Consider the following 6,437-nt stretch of genomic DNA (forward strand, 5'->3'; position numbering starts at 1 on the left):
TGTTTGATTCATTCATTCTTTAGTATTAAAGTATTTAGTTTCCAATTATTTTTTAGTCTATCTTTCCATGGCCTTTGTTACACATAATTTTTTATTGCATCCTGATCTAAAAAGAATTCTTTCTGCATTTGATTTTTAAGTTTATTTGCACTAATAAATGGTCAATTTTTGAGTAGTTGCCATGTACCACTGAGAGAAAGGCATATTCCTTTTATCCCCATTCAATTTTCTCCAGAAGTTTTTACCGTGTCTAACTTTTCTAAAATTTAATTCACCTCCTTAACTTCTTTCTTTTTTATTTTGTGGTTAGATTTATCTAGTTCTAAGTGGTGGAGCCTGAAGTTTTGCTATATATTTCTTCCTTTAACTCAGCTTCTCTAAGAACTTGGATGCTATACCACTTGGTGCATATATGTTTAGTATTGATATTACTTTTATTGTTTTTGGTATCTAGTAGCAAGATGTGGTTTCCTTCCTTATGTCTTTTAATTATGTTTATTTATTTATTTTTTGCTTTGTCTGAGATCTGGATTGCTACCCGATTTTTTTTTAACTTCAGTTGAAGCATAATATATTCTGCTGTAGTTTTTTCCCCCCTTTTATCTGTGTGTATCTCTCTGCTTCAAATATGTTTCTTGTAAACAACATATTATAGGATTATGGTTTGTAATCCACTCTGCTGACTGCTTCTGCTTTGTGGGAGAGTTCTACACATTCAAATTCACAGTTATGATTACTGTGTATTTCCCTCTATCCTATTTCCTCTCCCTAACCCCCATTTGTATGTCTCCCTTTTCTTTCACCCTGGCACTCATCACCAGTGTTTTTGCTTTTGACCACTGCCTCCCTCAATCTGCCCTCCTTTGTATCAGGCCTCTCTGCTTTTCTTTCCCATACTTCTTCTGCCCTTCCTTCTATCTACCTCCCTTTTCCTTCTCCTTTCTCCTCCTATTTCCCTATATTGTGTGATAAATTTATATATCCAACTGAGTATGTACATTATTTCTTTTTTGAGCCAAATCCAGTGAGAGTAAGGTTCAAAGAATGCTCACTCTCCTCCCTTCTCTCCATCTACTGTAATAGGTCTTTTCTGTCTCTTAATGTGACATAATTCAGCCTATATTGCCTCCCCTTTCCTCTTCTCCTAGTACAATTCTTTTTTTTACCCCCTTTTTTAAAATAATATTGTATCAAAATCAACTTATTTCCACACCCTCCAAGTATACCCCTTCTAACTGCCTTAATAAAGCTACAATTCACAAGAATTGCGGGTATCTTCTTCCCATATGGGTAGGTAAACAGTTTACCCTTATTGAATAATATATTTTGTTTTGTTGTTCTCTTTCCTATTTATCTTTTTATGATTCTCTTGAGTCTTGTTTTTGAAGATTAAATTTTCTTCTCACCTTTGGCTTTTTCATCAGCAATGATTGAAATTGCATTGAACGAATGTCCACATTTTTCCCTGGAAGAGTATGCTCAATTTTGAGGGCACAAGAGTCTTGGTTAATCCAAGTTCCTTTGCCTTCTGGAATATCAAATTCCAAACTCTTTAATACTTTAATGTAGAAGCTGATAAAAGTCTGTATAATTCTGGCAGTGGTTCTATGCTATTTGGATTATTTCTTTCTGGCTGCTTGTATTTTCTACGTTATCTGATAATTCTGGAATTTGACTATAATATTCCTTAATGTTTTCATTTTGGGATTTCTTTCATGAGTATCAGTGGATTCTTTCAGTGACTATTTTACCCTCGGGTTCTAGGATATCGGGACTATTTTTCCTGATAATTGTTTGAACGATGCTATCCAAGCTCTATTTTTGATCACGGCTTCTAGTTAGTCCAGTAATTCTTAAATAATCTCTCTTATATCTATTTTCCAGGTCAGTTGTTTTTCCACTGACATATTTTACATTTTCTTCTTCTTTAATTCTTTTTTTTTATGTCCACCAAGATTTTTTTAACATTTAAAAACAAAAATAAAATAAAACCCCCAAACAACCTCTCAAAACAAATAAAAAAAACCCATATTAAATACAGCTTACAATGAACATACCCAGCAACAACTGTATATGCAATTAAATGTTATCTGTTACTGCTTGTGGAATCATAGGGTGGGTAGATGTGGAGTAGGTGAGACAAGATGGGAGAAGTGAAAACAGGGGGAAAATCAATTTATTTATTTTCCTTAATTCTGTCCATATTATATATATGCATAAAGGTCAAAAAGAGGAAGAGGAGATGGGATGGTGAGAGAAGGGGAGGAATGAAGGAGTGTAGGACCTCTCCATAGCTTCTCCAAACCCCACAAAAATGAAAAAAAAAAAAGCACTGGGAGCCAAGATGGGGGAAAAGATAACGTCCAAAAAGAGGGAGAGGATTGTAGAAAGAGAGAGGCAAAGATGAGAGAATCCACCCCAACAAAGAGAAGGAAAAACAGTCCAAGAAACCCCCTGACTCAGAGCTCAGTGCCCACGTGCCTGTCTCACTGTCTTTATGGCCTCAGGCTGCATTTCCTGTCTCGGTCTCCCTATCTCCCTGTATGTTCACACGTCTGTCTGGATCAGCATCCCTATCCCTGCCTTTTCTGCACCCTTTGGCCACGCCATCCTGCCCCAGCCAGTGGTGCTGGCCTCTTCCCCTGCTCTGCCTATTGGGAGCTGGCCCGCTCCAGGATCCTCAGCCGCTACTTCCCCTACTTCTTCTTGACCATTCTAAGTCTGAAGAAACTCACCGAGCTGTTGAGGCGGAGGGAGGCATTCTGGGCCGCCGAGGATTGGGGGACACAGCCACGGGGGTGTATGAGGCACCAAGCTCTGTGAGCCCGCATTCCCAGCAGTTCTGCTGTTGCCCAGTCCTTCAGCCCCCCACTCCCACTCCCCCGCCCCCTGGCAGCCCCTGAGGGGCCGTGAGCCCCGGGGTCTGGGCGCCAGGCTTCTGTCACCTCCACCACCCGCCCCAATACAACAGCTGCAGTCCTCAGGTCGGTGGAGGCAATTTGAATGTCTGCCTCTTCTCCAGGTTTCCATGCTTCATTCCAGTCTGCTGTGCTGTGTAAGTCGCCTGGCCATGACGCAAAGGAGGACAGACGGACATATTGCAATCATGGCTGGCCGGAGGTGGGGATAGCGCCCATCCGATGGCGAGGGTCAGCAGGCGTGGGGAACTGTGTAAGGAAGGAAGAGGGCTGAGTCTTGTGCAGGCAGCTTAAGCTGGTGGCTAGAGATGGGTTGGCGCGTGAGGGGAGATGTGATAGGGCTAATCATCTGGGTGTTTGCCTGGGGGTCGCTCTCGCATTCAGTGGGTCTTCCAGCTTCTGCCACCGCTGGTTCCTGCTGTAGCATTTACAATGACTCCAGTAAACTGCAGAGGGGGGTCTGTGGGGGCCTGAGAACCATTGGGAGCACTGGGGACATCCAGCTGCTGCAGGGCTACCACAGCTGAGTACTGATGTGGCCTCTGTGGTGGGCGGAAGCGGGAAGGAGACTCAGGCATGCGGTACTGCTCAGGCCAGGGGGTTGCAGAAGCCCTCCCGGAGGACTTGTGCCATTCTGCTGTGCTGCCGGTAAGCCCCCCTGTAGTGACTGGCTAAGCAGCAACCAGCACAGGTTGCTGAAAGGGCTGCTGGACTTGGTCTGAAGGAAGTGGATAATACTGGACCATGAGGCCTTGCATCTGGTCCCCCATGCTGCTCCTCTGGTCACTGAGAAGGCCTTGGCTCTGTGGCTGCTGGATACCCGTCAAGCCCTAGTAAGCTGCCTGCTGCTGGTTGGACTTTATGGGCTGCTGAGAGGGCTGAGGCAGCTGTTGACCATATTGGGGGCTATAGGTCACCAGGTGAGAAAGAGGTCGGTTTTGCTGGTCTGAGTTGGGATGCTGCTCAGGAGGATAGTAAGTTTGAGTCCCCTATCTGTTGTGGGGCCTGTGTGTAGCCCTGAGGCTGAAGGATTGTTGGACTGCAGGAGCATGGCTGGAGGTGGAGTAATTGGAGGTGGGGAGAGGCCCCTCTGTGGAGGATATAAGGAAACCAGAAACCTAAGCGAGAGAAGTGGGCTGGAACAGGCCTGAAAATGGATCAGCTGCTTAGGCAGAACCTTGTGGGCTAAGGCTCATCCACACCAAGGGGATGCTGAGTTCAGCTGTGTGTGAGATCATGTGATTACTCAAGGGTTGGGGTGTGAGTGGGAGAGCTGGATGTGGCTGCTGGTGCTGTTGGTAGAGCAAGGTTTAGAAGGCCCCAGACAGGCTGGGATGAGGTGACCTGGTCACCACTTCTGGGTCACCTAGTACTAAACCTGGCCTGGAGATTATTCCTGCACTGTCTCCTTTATTGCTCCCAATGCTGTCACCCCGGCTCATCATGGAGATTCCCAGTGAGGCTTCTGGCTTTGGTAACAGGTGGCCACATGTTATGGACAGAGCCATCTGAGTCTGTGCTGCTCTAGGGGTGGGGCTCCAGGGATTTGATCTTGCTGTCTGTGCTGCTTTGGCTGTTGTTTGAGGTACACATGACTCAACCTGTCTTGGTTTCCCCGATGTCATTTAGATATTTATTCTTTCTCAAACCCTTTTGTATTTCTCCTCCCTCTCTTCTAATGACTTGCTTATCCTTCCATCCTGTAATGGAGCTCTGATGTGGTTATCATCCCACTTCATGCTGGTGTTATCTCTCTTCAGGATAAACCTCTTTTGAAATTCTACATTCTCCCCATCCTTGATATTGTCTGAGAACCTCTGTTTCAGGGATCCTTTTGTTACTGGTTTTGTTGATGAAGACAGCTTTTCCAGTTTGGTCAACATTGTGGTCCATTCCCAAATAGCCAGCAACCCAGTGCAATAGCATCTAGTGATATGAGGTCATCTGAGGAAATTTATTGAACTGGTTATTGCTGTCATTAATGAATTCCAAAATCTCTTGTTCTAACTTTAACAGCATCATTCTGTCTCTTGTTTTTCTTTTTTTTCAATGTATTTATTGGAAATTCATATACATCTATTCCAGTGGAGTCTATATATTCTTGACTGGAGTTTATTTTTGTCTTTGTCTTCCTTTTCAGAGCTATTTTTCATGGGATTCTTTTCCTCTTTGTCAGAGGTGAAACTGATATGCAGTTGAATTATATCCTGGGTTTTCATAGGTCCATCAACAAAAGGGGCAGAGGACTCATCACACATTGCCAGGCTCTGCACCAGCTTTGGTTTAAAGTTAGACTTGGCTCTTTTTCTCGCATGCTTATTATTTGAAGGCTGTCTCTGTGTCTCCTGCCAGCCACTAGTATTCTCACCCTCCGTCTTAATCTCTTCCTCACTTGGTGATTTGATTCAAACTTATTCTTGCTTATAGACTCTTCCACCAGCATTGTTATTTCATTATTTCTAGGGTCTCTTGAGTAATATTACTGTTAGACATCTTCAGTAGAATATAGAATATAGCAGTGTCTATAGATACCCAGATCCCAACCTGGTGATTTACTCCTGGGGGCAGGTTAGGGTTCTTCTTAGTGAGTTTTGGGAGGGGGGATAGTTTAGGCCAGGCTGGGCTGGGGAGGAGGGAGAGAAAAGGGGTTAGGGGAAAAGGGGGAAGGTAAAGAAAGGAGAGAAAAGGGGAGAAACCAAACCTGGAAAGGGGAGAAAAGGGGAGGGACCAGAAGGGGAAGAAAGGCCTAGAGTCTGCCCCCTTCCTCCCTCCCCACCCCCACTCATGTGGCCTGCTTATTACTTATTTTTTCCTTCTTTTGATTTTGCTTAATTCTTGATACCTTACAGACTTATTAGCTTCCATTTGTCCAATTCTGATTTTTAAAAGAATTATTTTCTTCAGTTAGCTTTTGTACCTCTTTTTACATTTGACCAATTCTGCTTTTTTAAGGAGTTGTTTTCTTCAGTGGATTTTTTTTTCCCAATTTGGCCAATTGTATTTTTTAAGGAATTGTTTTCTTTAGTCAATTTTTATCTGTCCTATTCCATGCTGTTGACTTTTTCTGGCATACCTCATTTCTTTTTCTCATCTTTTCTTCTACCTCTCTTATTTGACTTTTAAAATCCTTTTTGAGCTCTTTCAAGGTCTTTTGGACTTTGAAACGAATTCATATTTCACTTTGAGGTTTTGCATGCAGACAGTATGATATTGTTGTCCCCTTCTAAGTTTGTTTTTATCTTCCCTGTCATGATACAAGCTCCCTGTGGTCAAGGTTCTTATTTGCTTCTTGCTTATATTTTTTGCCTATTTAGTGACTTTTAAAGTTGAGCTCTACTCCTTGGGGCACTTCCCCAAGCTTCTTTTGCTGGGGGCCAGGGGCCTGGTCACTGGCTTTGTGAGCTGGGGCCTCAGGTGCTAGCAGCTTGCTCACTGTGCTGAGGTGGCCTGGCCTTGTACCTGTTATTGTCTGGTTCTTGGAATTAGCAATTTACCTTCTACTCTGCCTCTTGAGGCCTT

The 6,437-nt window shown here is 43.6% G+C and overlaps 1 pseudogene; it reads right to left on the reverse strand.

The window, feature by feature from the left end:
* Window positions 1-2,651: 2,651 nt before the first annotated feature.
* On the reverse strand, window positions 2,652-5,411 carry LOC138150899 (R3H domain-containing protein 2-like; annotated as a pseudogene).
* Between the last annotated feature and the right edge of the window lie 1,026 nt (window positions 5,412-6,437).

This window comes from Petaurus breviceps, unplaced genomic scaffold (genome assembly GCF_028583685.1).
Source record: "Petaurus breviceps papuanus isolate PSGF00001 unplaced genomic scaffold, PetGlider_PUasm1.0 90895, whole genome shotgun sequence".
Lineage (NCBI taxonomy): Eukaryota > Metazoa > Chordata > Mammalia > Diprotodontia > Petauridae > Petaurus > Petaurus breviceps.